This window comes from Hylobates moloch, unplaced genomic scaffold (genome assembly GCF_009828535.3).
Source record: "Hylobates moloch isolate HMO894 unplaced genomic scaffold, HMol_V3 SCAFFOLD_5, whole genome shotgun sequence".
NCBI classification, from domain to species: Eukaryota; Metazoa; Chordata; class Mammalia; order Primates; family Hylobatidae; genus Hylobates; species Hylobates moloch.
Genome location: NW_026652280.1, coordinates 106,643,827 through 106,665,134, shown reverse-complemented (window position 1 = coordinate 106,665,134; position 21,308 = coordinate 106,643,827). Strand labels below are relative to the sequence as shown.

Genomic DNA, 21,308 nt, shown 5'->3' with positions numbered 1-21,308 from the left:
CCTTGAGGTGCTGCCCACCAGCATGTTTGTCATTGTGAGCATCTTCTGAACATGAATGTCCAGATGCTCTTCCAAAGCAGTTCTAGAAATAGCCAGGCACCTGAATAAAGCCTGACACAGGAAACATCTTTCCATCCAGGACAAAGCACACTCCTCCAGGGAAAGGAGAGAGGAAGTCATAATTAGAATCATTCATTCATCCAACAGAACTGAGCCTCCAGCAAAGAGCCAAATGTAATTTTTGACTCTGACTGCACATTGGAATCACCTGGGAACTTTTAACAATACCAATGCCGCAGCTCCACCCTAAAACAATTAAGTAAGAATATCTGGGAGTGGAGCCCAGGCCTTTGTATTTTTTAAAAGCTCTCTGGATGCTTCTTACGTGGTTGAGAACTACTGCATTAAATATTATATACAACCAAAAACAGAGTCACTGACCAGGCCTCAAGGAGCTCACAGTTTCACAGAGCCCTACAGTTTGCAATATGTTTCTTCCTGCCAGTGACCTTGGTTGATAGTCACAACCAGTCTGGGAGGGTGTTGTTATTGCCTGTTTTGCAGATGAGGCAACTAAGCCTCAGAGAGAGTATACAGCTGCCCAATATTGCACAGCAGGTAGGCAGCAAGTGAGCACAAGAACCAGGTTTTCTAATTCCGTGACTCCTGCTCTCACATCACAGACCAACATGTAGAGGAATCAGACTGAGGAGAGGGTCAAAGCACTTCATAACTGCAGCATGGCAAGAGTCAAGAGCCAAAGGAATAAATCGAGGAGAGTCTTAGGTGGACCTACCTGCCCTAACTAATGTCCACCAACCAACTGATGTCCATTAGTGTTCCTAAAACTGTGCCTGCGTTGATCAACTGCTTATTTAACTCTTCTCATTAAGAATTTTCTAGGCAACAGAACCTTATGGATAGAATTTTAAGCAGATACTTAAAAGATCACCTTGCCAGGCTTAACAACTGGCCTTCGGATATGCTAACAACCCCTAAGAAGAATACAATTTATTGCATAAATTCTGAGACTGTGAACGGTAAGTACTTAGTACAGTGTCTCAACTGATTTGTTGGCCACTAATTAATGGTCAGTAGGTGTTAGAGGGAGAGCCCATGTTGGTAAAAAGAAAAAGGGAAACAGGTGCAGCATGTGGCTAAGCAGTGGGCCAGAACTCAGAGGCTTTGAAATCTAATTCCTTTCTCGGTGGCTATTTAGCCTTATGTAAACCCTTGCCTCTTTAGGTTACATATACAGTTTTGCCTACCCCGAAGTGGGCTGTACATTCCCATGGCCTCAGAGATATTTAGTCTAGTTTCCCAAGTGCTGGTCCTTTGGGAAGCAGGAATTGCTCTTCTCAAACAGATTTTCTACCCCTGCCCCTTCCCCTTCAGCAACTGTGATCTGGCTCTTCTCTGTCTGCTCTTCTAACCCCTTTTCTTCCTCACTCCTGGTGTTTGTCAAAGGGCAGTTTCCCTGTTCACCACTTGGAAATCACCAATAAAATGCAACCCTCCCATTTTGCACATGAAGAGACTGACACCCAAAGAGAGACCCTGGCCAAAGCCACATAGACAGTGACAGAGCTAGGACCAGCCCAGCCTCCTGGTCCCACCCCAGTACTCTGTCAGGACAGAAACAACCAGGACCATAAAGCATTTGCGAGTGTAGGTTCCATTCCCAATGCTAACTAGGGCAACTCACAGTTACTAGACTCAGCTTAGTGGCCTTTGGGCGTGGGTGGGTCCAACCTTGGGCAAAATCACGATGAAAGGAAATGTAGTCTGATAACCCCTTGCCTCTTTCGGGTCAAGATGAAAGTACTTACTTAGATGGGTCACTAGTGTATGTTACTAACACTTCAGTATATGCAAAATCCATATCTGTTTCTTAAGAGAGGATCCACTGGGAGAAGAACCCAAAGAAATAAGTCTCTGATAACAGCATTTATGGTCTGTGATATCTGGATTCAGTTGACCTTCTTGGTTCCTTCCATAACAGTAGTAAGGATAATAATAATAATAACCTACCTACCATTTACTGAGTACCCGATATATTCCAGGGGCTCTGAAACAGGCTTCTTGTATCATTTAATGCTCATGTGAAGCAGGTCTTATTTTCTCCTTACACAGTTGAGGAAAGTGAAACTCAGAGTGGGTAATAACATGCCCACGTTTCCACAGTTTATAAGCACCTGAGCTAGGGTCAAGTCTGGGTCTTTGTACCACATACATAAACCTCTCCTCAGAGGACCTCAGTCCTAAACAAACATCCAGAAATTTTGGACATGGCAGAGGCCATACATAGATCCAAGGATGCATAAGAAAGAGAAATATCAGTCCTCAAAGGCTGAGCATTCTGCAGTTGCCTTTGAACTGGTTGCCCACCCACCCCCTGGACCATTAATCTTCCCCTTAGTCATGGACCCTGGAGGCTGTGAGGGAAGCAAGCAGCTTGAGCAATGTCTGGTCCAACACTGGAGAGGCGCCTGATGGCTGTGACATTCATCAACTGGTTAATTTCAGAAAAGCATCCATTTGCACCAGCTGCTTAAAAAGCTCTTGGCCCTCAGGAGACACTCAGCCAATCACAAAGCAAAGGCAGGGAGTGTTTCTGGTAACCACATTCAATTGGGTGTCTGTCTGCTGCTTGATTGGTTGTATAATTTTGGCAAAGCAAAGGACAGTGGAGAATAGAGTTAAAATGAATGATCTTATTTCTTTTAAATTATTATTTTTATATTTATGACTCACATTTGTCCTTAATGCACAAGTGCCCTATTAACCCATCCTGATGATGATGGTCATGATGAAAATGACTGCTGTTGCTCTTTACATGGTGAGAGATGCTTGGCTGTTTCTGACAAATTCTCCCTAGGTGGCTGCATCTTGTGTGTGTGTTTGGAGGGAGGGGAGAGGGAAAGTCATCACAGGTCCAGGGTCTCCTCCTGAACTCAGTCAGTTCAAGTTCAAGTCTCAAGTAAGAAATGTCTTATAAAAATGACTGGTAAACCAGAAGGCAAACACATTCACATAGACAAGGAGAGATTTCCCACCAGTTCCCAGAGTTGGTGTTGAGGAATGGGGCACTTCCTCCTAGTTGTCAGTTCCCCTCATGAGAGCAAACGCTCTACAATCACAGATTCGAAATAAAGTGCATGGGATGTTCTTAAGAAACCATTTCTCCTCGTTGGGGTGAAGATGAATGAAGAGAAAAGCAGTATGATTATTTCAATCAATGCATAAAATGGATATGACAAAATACTGCTCCCTCTTATGATAAAAACTCACAGCACACTAGGAATACAAGGGAATGTCCTCACTCTGATAATAAGTACCCATAAACAAATTAAAACTAATCATATTAAGTGGAAAAATACTGAACGTTATCATTTCTATTCAACATTGCACTGGCCTGTGCCATATACTGTTAATGTCAGAAAAATAATTAAAATGCATTGCAATTGGAAAAGAAAAAATAAAATAGTAATTATTTGCAGAGACAAGATTATGTGTGCTGACCCTTCACAGCCTCACTCTGTAGTTAATTCTTATCGGGACCTCTCAATGTGGCAAACACTGGACAACAATGATCTCACTTGGTCCCGCACTGGTTATCTCTTTCATTTTACTGGTGGTGATGGAGAAGCCTAGAGAGGGCAGTGCCCTCATTCAACTCCAGGTTTGTCTACCTACAAAGCTGAAGCTCTCAATTGCCCCCTTTGTCCCATCTCTGTAGGTTGAGAGCTATTTAAAGAGTTAGCACTGTGTGTCTATACTCAAAGTACCTTCTCCCTCTGTAGTACTGAGCACTTCTGACTAATTTTTGCTTACTCAGTCCTTTTATAGTCTCTGTGTAATCCACCAGTCTGGCTGCATTTGAGAGTTTATATGTTTGTTTTAAACTCAATGGTTTATTAAAGTTAAGAATGAAGACTCAGTCCAGAAAAATAAAATATATATATATATACACACACACACACACACATATATATATACACACACACACATACACACACACACATACAATAGAAAGAAGTTGGGGATTATGGTAAAAGGGCAGGTAGGTAGGAGAGGGCAGAACATATATCTGAAGATGCTACACTCACTCATTCAACAACAAATAAGTGTGGAACATTTATTGTGTGCCAGCTACTGAATGCTTAGAACTGACAATAAAAAGATGAGGTCTCAGCTTTAGTGCCATCCTCTTGGAAACCTCTGTGCCATGAGAGCCAAGTGGAGGAAGAAATGAATGTGCAGGCTGAAGCACAAAAGAAAGATCAGGCAAAGGTTCAAGTAAATCACTAGTCTGTGCACCAGTGGAGGCCACGGGAGTAGAAACATGGAATGGCAGAGGCTGGAAATGCTGGTATGAGTTGTTGAACTGCATGCTACTGTCTAGAGCTTCTCTCAATGGATCTAGAACTTCATCGCCATCTGATCACTGAGACTACCTCTGAGATTCACCTTGCTCATAACAAAAACTATCCATGTTGGTCCTTTGCCCCGGACCTGTGACATCCTGGACTATTTCTGTGTTCACTTGTGGCTGAGTGAAAGAGCCGTACAATAAATCACCTCTTATTCTGTCTTAGCTGAAGAGTTAACAAAAAAATAAAAAACAAAAAGATGAACAGGACTAAGCTATACCCTCAAGCTTCCCGCAGTGTAGTAGGGGTAGAAGTGGAAAATAGTTATGATCCAATGGGTATTTTGGAAGCAAAGGAAAATGCATGACCTGACTGCCAAAGTCCCTGAGTAGGGAAGCAGGGCTGGGAGGATTTCACTTGCCCTTTAAAATTATACATAATATCTTCTATTAGCTCATTAATAGCACCATAAGATGAAAAAAAGTTCATTTTTTAAGTCCATGCTTAGGACAAAAAAGTCTTAACACAAGAATTTAGAAATATCGGCTTATAAATGAGTAATGAAATATGCTGAGGTGGAATAAAAAATAATAAACTATCTGTATTAGTCCATTTTCACACTGCTATAAAGAATACCACCTGAGCCTGGATAATTTATAAAGAAAGGAGGTTTAATTGACTCACAGTTCCACATGGCTGGGGAGGCCTCAGCAAACTTACAATCATGGCAGGAGGTGAAGGAGAGGCAGGCACCTTCTTCACCAGGCAGCAGTAGGGAGGAAAGAAGGGGAAACCGCCATTTATAAAACCATCAGATTTCATGAGAATTCACTCGCTATCACAAGAACAGCATGGGGGAAACTGCCCCCATGATCCAATCGCCTCCCACCATGTCCCTCCCTCTGCACCTGGGGATTATAATTCAGATTACAATCCAAGATGAGATTTGGGTGGGGACACAGAGTCAAGTCATATCACTAACATTTATTAATGCAGGCACCAATCTAAGCTCTTTACGTGTATTAACTCATTTAAGCCTCACTAGAACCCTAAGGGATAAATATCAATACTATTCCCATTTTACAAACTAAAAATTGACTCACAGGTTGCTACACATGGCCAAATAACACTTATTATCTATTATGTTAACTTATCCTAAAATGAGGTAGCAAGGAGTAGAGGGAAGAGAACAAACTTTAATTAGAACAAGGCTCTGCCACAGTTAGCTCTGTTGATTTGGGTCTTTATGGGTAAAGCGAGTGGGTTGGTAGATAACTTCTGAGGCTCTTTCAATTTCAAGCCTTGAAAATCCTTCTTATTTTCTATGGGAATAAGGTAAGAAAGGACAAGAGATGAGCAGAGGTGAGAAGCAGACTGAAGCCACCAGGGCTTTGGAAAGTGTCACTGGAACTGCAACAGAGTTAATACAATAGAACAGATGCCCAGTAGGTGGTCAGGAAATACATGCTGAACAAAATGAATGTATGAAGGGAATAATTAGTGAAGGAAAAATAAAATCTTCACTCAGAGATGTTAAAAGATTGATGCCACACAATATAGCAGAAAAGAATGTAAACACTGTGTTTATAATAGAACCCCCAGTGGGACTGCAGAGGAGGAAGCATGACAAACAGGCACTGATCCTGTGGTTTCACGGCAGGGTTGTCAGGAGCATGAGTTCTGGCATCAGACTACTTCAAGTCCAGACTCTGCCACTCTTTAGTGTGGGCTTGGGCAAGTCACTCTATCTCTCTGTGCCTTGTTTTCCTTATGTATAATTCAGGAATACTATTAGCACTTTCATCATAGAGTTGCTGAAAGATAAATTGAGATAATATACGTATAGCCCTGGCACATGGTGAGAGCACTATTAATTTAGGCATTGTTATTAATTTTGAATTGGTGTGAGTGAGACAGACAAGTAGGAAATGCTGGTTGCACCAGTATTGGTATCTTCTCATCATATCCAGCCTGATTTCTCCTTGAAAGAAGTTGTGGCAGGGGCAAAAGGATGATGTAAGTGTTTGGTTAATGAGATCGCTGACAAACATGGAAGGAAATAAGACTAGGAATTGTGGACAAAGGCGGTTGAGGCATTACATGGATTGGTGCATAAAGGGCTCCTTAAAAAAGCCAGCGAGGCCGGGCGCAGTGGCTCACACCTGTAATCCCAGCACTTTGGGAGGCCAAGGTGGGCAGATCACAAGGTCAGGAAATCGAGACCATCCTGGCCAACATGGTGAAACCCTGTCTCTACTAAAAATGCAAAAATTAGCTGGACGTGGTGGCACATGCCTGTAATCCCAGCTACTCAGGAGGCTGAGGCAGGAGAATCACTTGAACCAAGGAGTCAAAGGTTGAAGTGAACCGAGATCGCGCCAATGCACTCCAGCCTGGTGACAGAGCGAGACTCCGTCTCAAAAAAAAAAAAAAAAAAGCCAGCGAACTGGAGCTCTCCACCTCCTCCAAGGGCAGGTCCAGAAGAAATGAGCTTGCTTCCAAACAGAGGGGAAGACTGTCCTAATAAGAAATTAAGAATAGAGTTCTAAAGGAGGAAGAAAGGTGCCTATTTCCTACTTTGCGAAGCTTTATAATGTAAATAGAAACATATTTTGGAGCTTTACATACATTCTTACCCTACTGAAATAAGGACTTAACTAAGGCCAAGGGTGAGTTGGAATGAATCAGTATTCCAAGCCTCAGGCCTAAGAACCTAGCATTGTTGGCATTCTTTTTCTTTTTTTTTTTTTTTGAGACGGAGTCTCGCTCTGTTGCCCAGGCTGAAGTGCAGTGGCACAATCTCAGCTCACCACAAGCTCCACCCGCCGGGTTCATGCCATTCTCCTGCCTCAGCCTCCCAACTAGCTGGGACTACAGGCGCCCACCACCATGCCCTGCTAATTTTTTGTATTTTTTAGTAGAGATGGGGTTTCACCGTGTTAGCCAGGATGGTCTTGATGATCCGCCCGCCTCGGCCTCCCAAACTGCTGGGATTACAGGCGTGAGCCACCGCGCCCTGCTGCATTGCTGGCATTCTTGCCATAGCTTTGGTTCTACTTTGTCACATTTAGCCCCCACTCGCTGAGCACCTACTGTGTGCCAAGCACCCTCCAAGCCCTCGCACTTGGTTTATATTCCAGACCTCCTAGCCGGCCTTTCTGAAGCACCATAATTGTGTATATGGGCGTGCAATCCCCATTCAACCTTAATTCTCCTGATCTTCTCCAGGAGCTGATTTCTGACTCACAAACTCATACTCAAGTCAGCCATAACGCCGATGTACTTCCCTGGTGTGTGCGCTGAAGGATGGGTTGGAGGAGGAGACAGTGACACTGGTTCAGACACTGAAAGCCTCCTTAGGGTCTGGGCCTCCGCCCTCGCATCTAGCAACCGGGGACATAGAAATCATTAGCACAGTGCACTGATTCCCTTCTATTTCTCGGGTGCTGAGAAATGAAGGTAAATGAAAGAGAAGACGCGTATAAATAGGCCACTTTAACAAGTGATCATATTCACACCCAGGAACCACAATAACAAATCAGAACAACAGAGAAACATAGCGCGCTAATGAGACCGGAAGGCTGTTTCAGTTTCTGGGCTCTGCTCACTTGTGTTTTGAAAGGGCGAAGCAACTGAGTTGCAGGAATGTCCTGGGGGAGAAAATTCCACCAGGACGGACTATTATCAAGTTGTCACGGAGGAGGTGGGAAAAGGCTGCCAAAGAGAGTCTGACTTGTAGACTGCTCTCAGAAGGAATCAATGCTGGGTCTGATCAGAGCTCATCCTCTTTCATGCTGCCTGATTTTTTGAGAAATAATGCCCAGGGTTACACTGCATCATTGCAAACTCACCAGCCAGTCCCAGTCAGAGCTGGAGACCAGGCAGGGGAGAGCAAATGTAATCTGACCCTACCACCTGCTGGCTGGCTGGCTGGAGGGCGGGTAGGGAAGGCAGGCCATGTTTGAGAATCTTTGTTGAGGCTTTGCTATCCATCCTATAGCCCATCCTCCCACAGAATTGCTTATTCCTCTGGCAAAACCCTGATTCTCAGTGCCAAGCTTCTCCATGCATAAAATAAGGATGATAACATTTGTTTTCCACTTTTTCAGTGTCTTGTGAGACTTCATCTGCTAATATTTATAAAGCATCTCCAACTTCTTCAGTGAAAGGTGACAATCTGTAAGCACCTTGAACTGCCATTGACAACTGACATTTATTGAGCATGGACTTCGGATCAGACCGTGTACCAGGTAATTTATATACGTTATTCAATTCAGGCCTGGTACAACAGCCTGGTAAAGTAGGTGTTGTTATTCCTGTCTGGCAAAGAAAAGGAAACCCAGAAATGTCAAGTAACCTTGCCTAAATGCACACAGGTAAAAAGAGTCATAATTGAGTCTGATTCAAAGATTTCCCAATATGTGGCTCAGCCTCTCTCATACACTTTGCTTTGAATCTCCTTGGATTGTGTGTTCATTTATCCAATGAGCCACTATGTGCCAGGCATTCTTTCCCTATCTTTCATCATCTACCCTTTTCCATGTCTCTGTGTGTACATATCTGTTTCTACGTGTCTTTCTCCAATTTTTGTCTCTGATACACACACACACACACACACACACACCCACACACACACCCTGAGCCAGGTGGAGACCAGTGTTCTCATCCTATAGCCCAGTTATAGGGCACCCAGCTTTTCTGGACCTACGCCACAAGGCTTATTACCGTCCACTAGCAGGGGCAGCCCCATCTCTTGGCACAACTCCCAGGGACCCCCATACCTGGCGCTGCTTAGGGGTCCAGTTCATCTACCTGAAACTGGGTGAGCTTTCCTTGGCAAATTCTGAAGAAGTTTTTTCATTCATTGTTTGCTACAATTCATTTGACAATAAATCATATATTGCTTTGTGGCAGCTCTTCCATTGTTGCCTTAAACAACTGTTCAGCACTTAAATTTTTCTCATGTTTATGTCTTGTTCCTGGAAGCAAGAGTCGTGTCTTATGTCTCTGTTTCATCTGCAGTCCCCACATGCTTGACACGTGAGAGGCATTCAAGAAACATTTGTTGATTTTATATTCAACTTCCTCCCGTTCCTGGGAATGGGTCTGCCTAATTACCCTTCCTGACAAATTCTGTGCCTTGCTATATATTCCTATCTCCCCGTACCCCATCCTTTCTATTTTTATTTTTTTTCATTCCTTCCTCTCCTCAGTTAACTAAGCAGAAGTCACGGAGTTATGTTTATTTGTTAAATTATCTTCCTTGGGTCCTATAGGTGGAAAGAAAACCAAATTTGGAGTCTGACAATCTGAGTTTGGGTCACTATGTGACAACAGAGTTTACTGGCTGTGTGACCTCAGCCTAACTACCGAACTCGGCTGAAAATCCATTTCTCCCACAATTACTATCTCCAGGTCTTCCTCATCTCAGACCGTGCTCCTGAGGCATACCTTGCAAAGGTCATCAATGTCCTACCTGCAGCCAAATCCAATAGACTGTTTTCAGCCTTTTTATTTTGACCTCAGCACATCTGTCTTTATTTGTTTATGTATTTACTTTTTGCAGAGACAAGGTCTCCCTTTGTTGCCCAGGCTGGCCTTGAACTCCTGGGCTCAAGTGATCCTGTCATCTCAGTCTCCCAAAGTGCTGCGATTGCAGGCGTGAGCCACTTCACCTGGCCCATTTGTCCTTATTGACCAGTTTTTTCTTGTCTCAACACTCTTCCCTCATGCCATCACCCTCATCTCATGTTCTTCTGACTTCTCTACTTGCTTTTTTTCATTGTTATCATTCTTCTTACTAAAACATGAGCTAACCTTAATTGATGCTTACTATGTGCCAGAATTGTGATAAACTTTCTAGGTACTGCTCCATAGGTAAGTGCTATTACTGTCCTTGTTAGAGATGGAAAGACCATGGCTCAGGGAGGTGACCTAACTTGCCCAGAGACATATGGCCAGAATATATTCTCTCAACAGAACAACATGCTTCTTCAACTCCTTTATGGGTTCTCCTTCTCTTCTTTTTACTTTTGAAGTTCCTTGGAGCTCTATCCTGGGCCTGTTTCTCCTCTGTCTACTCTCCCTGGCAATCTTGGCTGCTTCTTTGTGTTTAATAACGAACCATGTGGCAATAGTTCCATATTGCCATCTTCAGCCCATGCTTCTCTCTTGAGATCCAGATCTTTGTCTTCAACTACTTACTGGACAGTGATACATGATGTTTCCAACATGACATGTCTTAAACTGCATTAGTCATCTCTCCCTCAAAACCTGCTTTTCCTCTCAGGCTTCCTACCTCAGTAAAGTCACATGAGCCATCCACCAACTGCCCAAGTGAGAAAGCTCAATGTCGTCTTCTTTATCTCTCATTCATCCTTCTTAACATGGCTTCCAAGACCCTTCAAGACTTTGTTCCTTCTTCTTTCCAGTTTCATTTCTTCCAATTCATCCCCTGACATTCTTCATCCAGCTGTGATCACCACAGTGTAAGCCCTAGAGTAAGGCAAATTCACTTGCTTGCTTTCTCTGACTTTCTCTGACGTTCCCATGTCTGGGTCTTCGACAAATTGTACCTCTAGCTGTAACATGCTTCCATCTCTTGCCCCTCACCTAGCTCATCTTTATTTACTATTCAGGTCTCATCTTAAATGTCACTTCTTTTGAAAATACTTGCCTAGACCACCGCAGATCTTCCTGCTAGCTGTGCCCAGCTACCCTTACTTACCGAAGCATAATCCTGTCACATGGCAATTACTTTTCAACTGTTGATATAGTCTTGTCTATTGTAGTATCTTGAGTATCCAGCACAGTGCCTTGTGCATAAAAGGCTCTCAAAATATGTTGAGCAAATGAATGAATTATAAAATAGAGTTTGCTAAAACTACTTCTCAGTAATATTAAGTAACCGTGGAAATTATGAGATAATATGTGTGATTATACTTTGTAAACTGTAAAATTCTAGAACAAACTCCATAATGATAAAAAAATTATGCATGGTTGATCTCCCACACTTTTCCAGATTCCTCATCCCCTTTCTGGACCCACTATCTCCTCAACAGCCAAGAGATCTTGATGTATCAAAGTCCCATCAGGGGACTCCAGCTGATATTCGCCCCAGGTTCTCTCACTTTGAGGCTTCTTTCTGATCCAGGAGCTACTTAAGTAAGTTGTCTTCCATATCATCTCTGTCAGTTCCATGCTGAACTTGGCTCAATCAGCAGCTACTGACAAAACCACTCTTCCATACCTGTACCTCTGCTCTGGTCCAATCCAATTTGGTTCTTTAAGCTGATTCTCCCCACTCACTTTGCCCTCTAATCTGCCAGGACACTTAGTGACTGAGGATTAGACTTTTCACTGAGGATTAGTGTCTTGCCCTACCACCCCAATGGGTCCCTCTTGCTTTCACTTGCTACAGAAACTTTACGAGAGAAGGACATCCTAACCTAAGGTTCTCCTGGCCATAGAAAAGCTAATTTGGAGAAAATTAGGATGTTGATAGGTTTTTAAAGCAAACCCTCAATGAGTTGATTACTGAGTGAGGGAGGTTGACATGGGTATGAGAAAAGGGAGACAAGGAGAAACAAGGAGTATCTGTGGGGGTACGAGAGTTGTTGGGGGAGAAGGAGCGTGAATTCGATCCTCCCTGGTGATGCACTGTTTCCTCAATGATAGCCCGTCTCTCCAAAAGCAGGGTAACTTCTCTGGCTGGCTCCCAGAGAATGGGTGTCCCATTCTCAACCAGCATCACCTAAGACACACTTGGATATAGGGTTGCTTTTCCAGAACGATCCCTGAGTTTAGAGGCCCAAATTGGGGATAATCTCTGTGATTTTTTTTTTTAATTACCACCAGGGATATATTTTGGGAAAGTCAATCACTGTATCAGCTAGTGGTTTCAACATATAAAAACAACCACAATTGCAACAGCAAAAACCTCTGATTCATTCACATAAAGAGAGTGTGTAGACAGGCCTTCCTTTCTACTTCAACACCTGCTCCTCAGACTCACCTCCTTTGTGACTTCTTGAAAAATGCCTTGAGTGTTCATTAACCTGATGTAACCAATATAAATGTGTTAGAGGAAAGCACTCAACGTTATCTGTCCTGGACCATCCTTGCCAGAGAAGGACAAGCTCTTAATACAATAGGAGATTGTTTATCTGAAAAATCTAACCACTGGAAGCATCCAAGGACTGTTTATATGCTAAATTTATTTTCTTTTTTTTAGACAATATGTTCTTGTGGAATTAACATATCTAAATTCCAGAGAAAGTGTTGATTGGACGTTCAAGGTGAATAGTCCTCCTTTACAGTCCCTGAGCTCAGGCACCTTCCCTTCCCTCAGGCCCTTAATGTCTCTCTCCCCTATAGGCTCTCCTTCCCTTCTGGCTTCTGTTGCAGCACCTCTTTCTACCACACACCCCCATCCTCAGCCCAACACAGCATTGCTTGTAAAATACTCAAGGTGCTAAACTTACCTGCACCTTTGTGTGTTTTTACTGCGTAATTGAAGGAAGTGACAGAACTGTCATAATGTGTGAGTTTAAGTCTCTGCGTTTTAAATTCAACACAGAAGAAAAACAAGGGGCTCATGAAGACGAGAAAGGTAGCAGACACATTTCATAATTTTTCAAGATATTACTCCTGGAGCTTTATTTTTTCCTCCTCCCGAAATCCTTGCATAACAACTAGACAGAATGATGAGCAGTGGCACCTTGGAAGGCAGCCAGTCTCACAGTATTAGAGAGATAATATAATTTTAGAACTGGAGGGGACCTCAGACCTGATTTAGTCCAACATTCTCATGTTAAGATTAGGACAGTGGGGCCCAGGGAAGTGTTGTGATTTGCTCAAGGTCGCATAGGGGATTTGGTTGAGCAAAAGCCCTCTGGGCACCCAAGGCTATACTATCCAGATTCAGGCAGGGCTTGACTGGCAGCAGCGGGGCCTGTGCATACAGCCAGAAAGAGGCAGTGATAAAGAAAGTGAGGCTGCAGGGTGCCGGGGGAAAAGAAGCCAGGAAGGATAACAGAGGAAGATGCCTTTGAAGCACAATTTCAAAGTAAGTGGTCAAGCTTGCAACATTTGGAGCATGAGGGTTACCAGATGGGCCTGGGATGGGCAGCAATCAGGCACTGGGGGATTCACTGGGAGTCAAGGCAACCAGAAGAAGCTGAGTCAAAGAGACTGATGTGCAAACCACATACGGCTCTCCATATAGTAGCTACAGCTGCAAACCCAAGATCAGTGTTTAGATTTACAGGTGTGTGGATAAGACTTTTGGTCAGGGCCGGGTGCAGTGGCTCATGCCTGTAATCCCAGCACTTTGGGAGGCCGAGGCAGGTGGATCACGAGGTCAGGAGATCGAGACCATCCTGGCTAACACGGTGAAACGCCGTCTCTACTAAAAATACAAAAAACTAGCCGGGAGTGGTGGTGGGTGCCTGTAGTCCCAGCTAGTCGCGAGGCTGAGGCAGGAGAATGGTGTGAACCCGGGAGGCGGGGCTTGCGGTGAGCTGAGATCACACCACTGCACCCCAGCCTGGGCAACAGAGCGAGGCTCCATCTCAAAAAAAAAAAAAAAAAAAAAAAGACTTTTGATCAGCATCAGTCACCTCAGCCAGGTCCCTGAATCACAGCCAAGCCTAGATGAGTGGTATTATTGACCATGATAATGGAAGGATGAATGGTGGCTATGACTGCCTACTGCAATTAACCTTTAGGATGGCAGCAATTCTGATTTGGCCAGCCCTTGGCCCAGACAGCAATGTCCCCAAGACCCAGTGATCACTGTGAACAGAAGCAGCTTCCATGACAAAGGCCACATACACAGCCCTGTGATCGAGACCACTTTGTCATGGGTCAGAGCTCAGGTTAACATAGACCTTTGGGGGTGTGGGGGATGGAGACAGTGAGGAGAGCACAGAGCTGCAGAGTGGAGAGAACTGAATTGACTATTCTCAAATCTTATGGATTCAGGAGCTGTCAATGGGGCCGTAGCAAAACATTCGTGCCACTGATACTAAAATGGCAAATCTCTCAACAATTTTATTGCCAGTATATTCAGAAGGTTTTGTCACAAATCTTCAGTAAGTGACTTAACTTTGCTATGTGTCAGGCTAAATCAATGCAATGCAAAAACATCTGGATGACAATGACGCATCTCTGCCAGTTGTCTGGGTGTTTTGTCTACCTGACATCAAACAGCTGGATTCTTGTAAACATTTGGATGATGCACTAAATTTTTCATTTTTCATTCAGATCACAAAATCATAGACTCTCCAGCTTGACAGGAACTTAAAGGTCATCTAATCCCTGTATTTGGCATAGCCTCAAATGACCTATTCTGTATTATCATGCAAATCAAACACTGAGATAGAGGTATGTGTTCTGTCTAATTACACACATTGTATCTTATTTAAAAACATGTTTATTTTAACATTTGGTTCTCCTTGGCTGTTTAATTGAATTGTAAATGAATCATTTACAGGGGAAACTAGATTATTATATGTATAAAAATACAATGAAATCCTGTAATTAGGCCAGACCTGTTTTACAAAAAAAGAAAAAAACTGCAGGTGTGTAAATGCTTGTGAACTTTGGTGCTATGTTCAACACTAAGCCAAGAGGCTATGTGAGTTACCGTCACTCATAGAACTACCTGCTTAGTTTCACAAGGAGAGCAGTTTGCAAAGAAGTTTGCTTTAACTCTTTTTCACTTCTTACTTATTCCTGCCATTTAACAAGCTTACACCAGGTGTCTGTTTCTAGACTGAGACAAGCAAAGTAAGGGCAAAGGACTGTGAAATTCATTAACTCCAGAGATCTGTTTCAGCATCTGAATCTTTCTCATCCAGATGGCCAAGGCTTCATCCCACCCCAAACCCCTTTCATATTGAGAGAGTTCCTTTAAAAACATTCACCCAATCACAGCCTCATAGAGAAGACGGCTAAGGAAGCTTTCTAACCCATAGATTCAGCTCCTGGTCTAAAGTATGTGCTTAATTTCCCTGGAAGTCTGCACGGAGTTTTTCATTTTTTACAAGTTGTTCTTTGAGCTATTGTCTCATTTATACTAGTAGGCAGCATAGAAATGGGGACAGCCAAATTAAGATATAGGAGCAAATAGGGAGTATTTTCTAAAACTAGATAATGTGTGCATGCTGAGTGAAAAAAATGGTAATCTGGGGAGAAAAACAAAGTTAGAAGGTCCAGAAAAAGGAAGAAAGGGTGAAATGAGATGATGAGTCAATGAGGCAGGGAGATCTACGAAGACTGTTCTGGATGGCAGGAGATGTAGAAAAGAAGGTTCTTACATTTGCAGTGATGAAAGCTTATAATGTGCAAGGGGGAGGCATAGTAAATCAATCAGCCAGCCAGCCAGCAGCATGTGCTGGGTGCCCACGGTGTACAGAGCATTCCTGGTACTAATAACTGCAGGGCGTTATCGAGGTTGTAAAAGACTTTCCAAGATAAGCTTGAAAACTAGTGGAGGAGAACATCACAGAAAAACCACACCTCACTAAACTTCAGAGGAAACCAGAATCATATTAAATAATGAAGATGGCTATTACCTAAGCAGGCATCAGTACAGCCACATGCACAAAAAAATAACTCAAGCAATCTAGCTAGTACAGGTTTAATATATATGTATGTCAGAGTTAACATTTATGGAGTGCTTACTATGCAGCAGACATTGTATCAAGCACTTTATACACATTATATCTTATATATGGGAGATGTGGACAAGCCTAGAAAATCTAAACACCATGTAATAGGCCTGTTTATTTTGGTATGAAGTGAAATAAATGAAAGGATATGGGTAGAGATGTAAATACAAGCCTCCAGCATTCAAGGATTTGACATAACTAGCTGTGACTATTCATGGGCAACCCTTAAAGTAAAGGGGTTAAGTTGTAATTTTCTCAGATTTGGATTGACTTATGGTGGGCAATGACTCTCCTTCAGCTTTGGGTAGAGAATTGTTCACTGCCACTGTCTACATCTCAGTACACCTTGATTGTTCTATGTGTTTCACTGAGTTTGTCTTTTCTTTTTTTTTTTTTTTTTTTGAGACCGAGTTTCACTCTTGTCACCCAGGCTGGAGTGTAGTGGCGCTATCTCGGCTCACTGCAAGCTCCACCTCCCAGGTTCAAGTGTTTCTCCCGCCTCAGCCTCCCCAGTAGCTGGGATTACAGGTGCCCACCACCATGCCTGGCTAATTTTTTGTATGTTTAGTAGAGACGGGGTTTCGCCACGCTGCGTAGGCTGATCTCAAACTCCGGACCTCAGGTGATCCGCCCGCCTCGGCCTCCCAAAGTGCTGGGATTACAGGCGTCAGCCACCGCGCCCAGCCAAGTTTGTCATCATTCTTTTGAAGTTCTGCTTTTCTGAATTATAGGTGGACAGTATAAACTGTTGTTTAACCAAGAGTTTAAAGATTTGCAAATGTCTTCAGAAGTATAAACGTTCACAAAGGGAAAGTGTATCCTGACTTTAGAGAAATGTAAAAGTACCCCATTGGGTATGAGTAAGTTCTCCAGAGTCTCTCTCTAATCTAGTTCTAGGTAGGATAGAGATGGAGCCAGAAGGGTCTGTGTCTGCAGTTATGACAGTGTTACCCTTCTTCAGCCTCCTGCACAGTGAGCGACCTCCAAGTATTGTAAAACGCATTTTAGATGGGCCAACCTTTTCTCAAAATCCTCTTCAAAGGAAAACTAGCCTCTTCCTCACCATTGCCTGCTGTGCTGAGGAAGAAGACCTGCTGCTCCTTGAAGGAAGGTGGCCATTTCGATACCACAAGAGCCTACTCTGCCCTATGACTGGATGCCTGGCCAACTCCTGACATTAAGGCAGCAAGCAACCCCAGTACTGCACAAAGTTCTGCAGCAACAGAAGTGATGATTAAATAGGGCAATGGGTTCTCTTGGGAATGTGAACTGGGAAATTCCAAAAAACAATCAATCAGTATCATGAGGAACATCAGGAAGAACACAGAAGAGCAGCCCAGGCATGCTCGCGGTGAACAGCACAGAGATGCAGGGCCACCTCAGTGTTAGATCCTTCCAGTGTCCATATGACATTTCACTCACCGGGATGCCACTGGTGCCAGATGCTCCTGTGATGTGCCTCTCTCTCTCACTGCCACAGGCATGCTGCAACAAGCCCCCACTGACTAAGGTAGCCTGAGGGAGTGTCAGTTCCTGGAAAACAAAAAATCACCGCAGTGTCAGAGCTGGTCACTTAGTCAGTGCTACTCAAAGTGTGGTCCAAGGACCAGTGGACACTGTTCCAGTGTGCAGAAACAAAGCATAGAAACAAAACAAGCATTTGGAAATCTTTAAATAGGAATTTGACCTTGCCCCAGCATCCAGTTTTGTCTGTTAAATCTAATAATAAAAAGTTGAGCTTGCATTTCGTAAATCTATGGGAGTTTTTTTCACTTCATTTTTCTAATAATTTATTTTTATTGTGTTTTACAAAAGTATCAGTATGTGAAGGACTGAAAACTGTCAAATATTTAAAAACTGGTGCTTCACAACAGTTTGAGGAGCACTGATCTAGTTCCCTGTTTACAAACTGTGAATCCTTGACCCATTTGTGGGTAGTAACTCAATAAGGAGTCACGAAATTAATTGGTGTGGATACCAGCACTAACAAAAGAATAGAATAAAAAGTATCAGGGTACACTGCATGAATTCAGGATTAAGTATTCTTTTGTGAAATTTTTATTTTAAAAAGTATATGCAAATACATACGCACATACATACTTGTTTATTTTTGCATGTATATAAAACAGAAAAAGGAACCTGGGTTGCCCATGTTTTGTTGTAAAAGATACTTCTGCTTTTCTAATAGTTGTAAGGAAAATGTCTGCATATATTTGGAAAACTATGTGTTGTCCATCGCACACTCTTCTGCTATCTTTTATCTGATTTGGATTCTATGGGAGCTATTTCACAACTTTGTAAACTGTAGCTAGCTGATAGCATTGCAAAATAATTGTCTGTAAACATGCAAGTTTTGTCCCTTCTGGTAGAGGTTCAATTGACTCCCACTCCCTCTATGGAAGAAGTCAGTTTTGCCCTTTTTTTGTGCATTCATTTCAATATTCTTGATCTATACATGTTCTTTGTATTCTCTTTTGAGCCAGTTATAATATCTGCCTAGTTCTCTCATTGATTGAGTTAATTAAAATCTCCAACACATGTTCATGTTCAATCTGTATGAGTCACGATTCTGTTTTGTTTTTTTTTTTTTAAATTACCTTTTAACGTAGGTCACAGTAGAGCTTTCATGCATCAGGTGGCAGTGTTTGTTCAAACTTAGGTCAGCTGTAATGAAATGGGATACCGCCACAAGAAGGCAAACCTGGATCCCTAGCAAGGCAGAGGGACTTCCTGGTTTAACTTTGTGCTGTTGCCTAGAGGAATCAAAAGGAAGGGGAGAATTTTATTGTGAAAGACCACATGCCAGCAATGATTTTAATTGCTGCTCTGTAAGATCCCTCCCACGCCTTGTTCCCATGATGTTTGAAATACACATCTCTTTTACTACAGTTCAGAAAAATCTGAAGATACAAATGAATGTGGACTAGGCAAATTAGAAGTACAAGGTCTCAGACATAACAAAAAAGAACACCAGCTTGAGAACAAAAAATTTAGGTTCTAGGCCCAACTTGATCCCTAATTAGCTGTATGATTTGATTTTAAGCATGTGACTTAGCTTCTCTGGGCCTCGTATTCTTTATCTGTACATTGATTTACCTTAAGTTGTTAGTTTTCAATTTTTTTTCAGGCACAACTACTTTTCTTTTTTTCAAAAGAAAGCTTGCAGACAGTTTTAATGTGCAAAACAAGACAACTCTGGTTTAGTAGGGTGTCTGCTTGGTTTCAACTCCTCCACTGTGGTGGCCTCTAATTATAGGGGCCCCTCAGAACTGTGAAGATTCCATTATAGCACGGTCTGAGAAGCATGGAATCCAAGAGCACTAACATTCTTCCTAATGCTGTGATGTTCCAGTCAATTACTTTGTCTCTGGTTTAAGAGCATTCAAAATCTTTTCCAAGTTGTTCCACCCTTTCCTTCCTTGTCCCATATCCCCACCCTGTTGAGTATCTCTAATTTTAGCTCTGACCTTTAGAGTCCTTGTTCTATCTTCAGTTCCTTCAACTGCTGGGATCCACCCCATAGGTTTGGTCCAAAACTGAACCTATGGGGTGTATTCCACTGTATTCTAATGATCTGTTTAATTATCTGCTTCCCCAACCAGACTGAGTTCCCTGAGAGTGGGAGTCTTGTCTTCTCACCTTTGTCTCCCAGGTCCAGTGCCGTGCCTCGCCCTCTTCTCTATTCTCAGTACACACTGTCTGAGTTCTCTTCTCTACCTTACCTATGTATGTTCTACTCAGATCTCTCTCCTCAACTTCAGCCTCTCGTGTACAACTACTTTCCAGACAATTCCACTTTGAGTATCTCATAGGCTCTTCAAAAGCAGCACATCCAGTTCTATAGCTTCCATTCAGAATATTTATATTTACCTCCTCCTAAAGTCCTATCTCAAGGAAAGATGCTGCAATCTATCTGCTGCCAAAGCCAGAAATCCTTGACACCTCACTTTCTTTCATTTCCACTTCCACATCCAACTCTTTAATTCCACCTCCTACCATTTTTTAATCCATCTACACTTTTTTCAGCGATGCAGTCTTGCTATGTTGTCCAAGCTAGACTTAAGTGATCCCCGTCTCAGCCTCCTGCAGAGCTGGAGCTACAGGTGTGTGCCACAGCACCAACGATCTATGTCTTTCCATTTCCACTACTGTTGCCCAAGTTAAGATCACATGGATAATAACAGATCATTTTCATGGTGCTTCCAGCGTGCCAACTGTTGCAAAAATAACAAAACCCTTTTCATACATCAGATCCTTCAATGTGCATATCTGCTCTGGTTATTACTGTAGCCCCATTTTACCATTAAGGACATTGAAGTTTACAGAGAATAACTTACCCAAGCTAGTAAGTGTTGGAGCTGAGAATTTAGTCCCTGTCTCTCCAATGCCAATACTCTAGCCCTTAACTGTAATATAACTGAAATGTTAACTGGTGTTGCATCCTTACTATCAGCTTTGCCTTCTGAGTCTTTTCTTTCCATTCTACAGCCCAGGGATTTTTAAAAAATGAAAATCTTACTGTCCGGAATTTATTCCTTCTGGTGGGTTCTTGATCTCGCTGTCTTCTAGAATGAAGCCACGGAGCCTCCCGGTGAGTGTTACAGTTCTTAAAAATGGTGTGTCTGGAGTTTGTTCCTTCAGATGTTCAGATGTGTCCGGAGTTTCTTCCTTCCGGTGGGTTCGTGGTCTCACTGACTCCAGGAATGAAGCCGCAGACCCTGGCGGGGAGTGTTATAGCTCTTAAAAGTGGCGCATCCGGAGTTCTTTGTTCCTGCCGGTGGGTTCGTGATCTCGCTGACTTCAGGAATGAAGGCGCAGAACCTCGCGGTGAGTGTTACAGCTCATAGAGATAGTGCGGACCCAAAGACTGAGCAGCAGCAAGATTTATTACGGAGAGAGAAAGAACAAAGCTTCCACAGCACGTAAGCGGATCAGCACCGGTTGCAGCTGCTGGCTGGGTGCGGGTGGGGGTGGCCAGCTTTTATTCCCTTATTGGTCCCACCCACACTCTGCTGATTGGTCCATTTTTCAGAGAGCTGATTGGTCCATTTTACAGAGTGCTGATTGGTCCATTTTTACAGAGTGCTGAATGGTGCATTTACAATCCTTTAGCTAGACACAGAGCTCTGATTGGTGTGTTTACAATCCTCTAGCTAGGCAGAAAATTTCTCCAAGTCCCCAATTCGACCCAGGAAGTCCAGCTGGCTTCACCTCTCATTATCATGTGTCCTCCACTTAAAATTCTTCATTATTTTTCCTT

At 43.0% G+C, this 21,308-nt stretch overlaps 1 protein-coding gene across 12 annotated transcripts in view; it reads right to left on the bottom strand.

The window, feature by feature from the left end:
• Positions 1 to 21,000, bottom strand: part of FMO5 (flavin containing dimethylaniline monoxygenase 5) — a 344,784-nt gene extending 323,784 nt beyond the window's left edge. For 9 of the 12 annotated variants that reach the window (XR_009213641.1, XR_009213642.1, XR_009213640.1 and 6 more), the window contains exons 1-2: positions 18,646 to 18,795; positions 17,471 to 17,581 (exon numbers count right to left, since the gene is read on the bottom strand). The gene's annotated coding sequence lies outside the window, so the exon portion shown is untranslated. Of the gene's footprint in view, positions 1 to 5,057; positions 5,130 to 17,470; positions 17,582 to 18,645; positions 18,802 to 19,551; positions 19,554 to 20,567 lie in introns of those variants that run through there. The other 3 variants (XR_004247964.1, XR_009213644.1, XR_009213649.1) reach the window with 3 other exon arrangements.
• Positions 21,001 to 21,308: the final 308 nt, after the last annotated feature.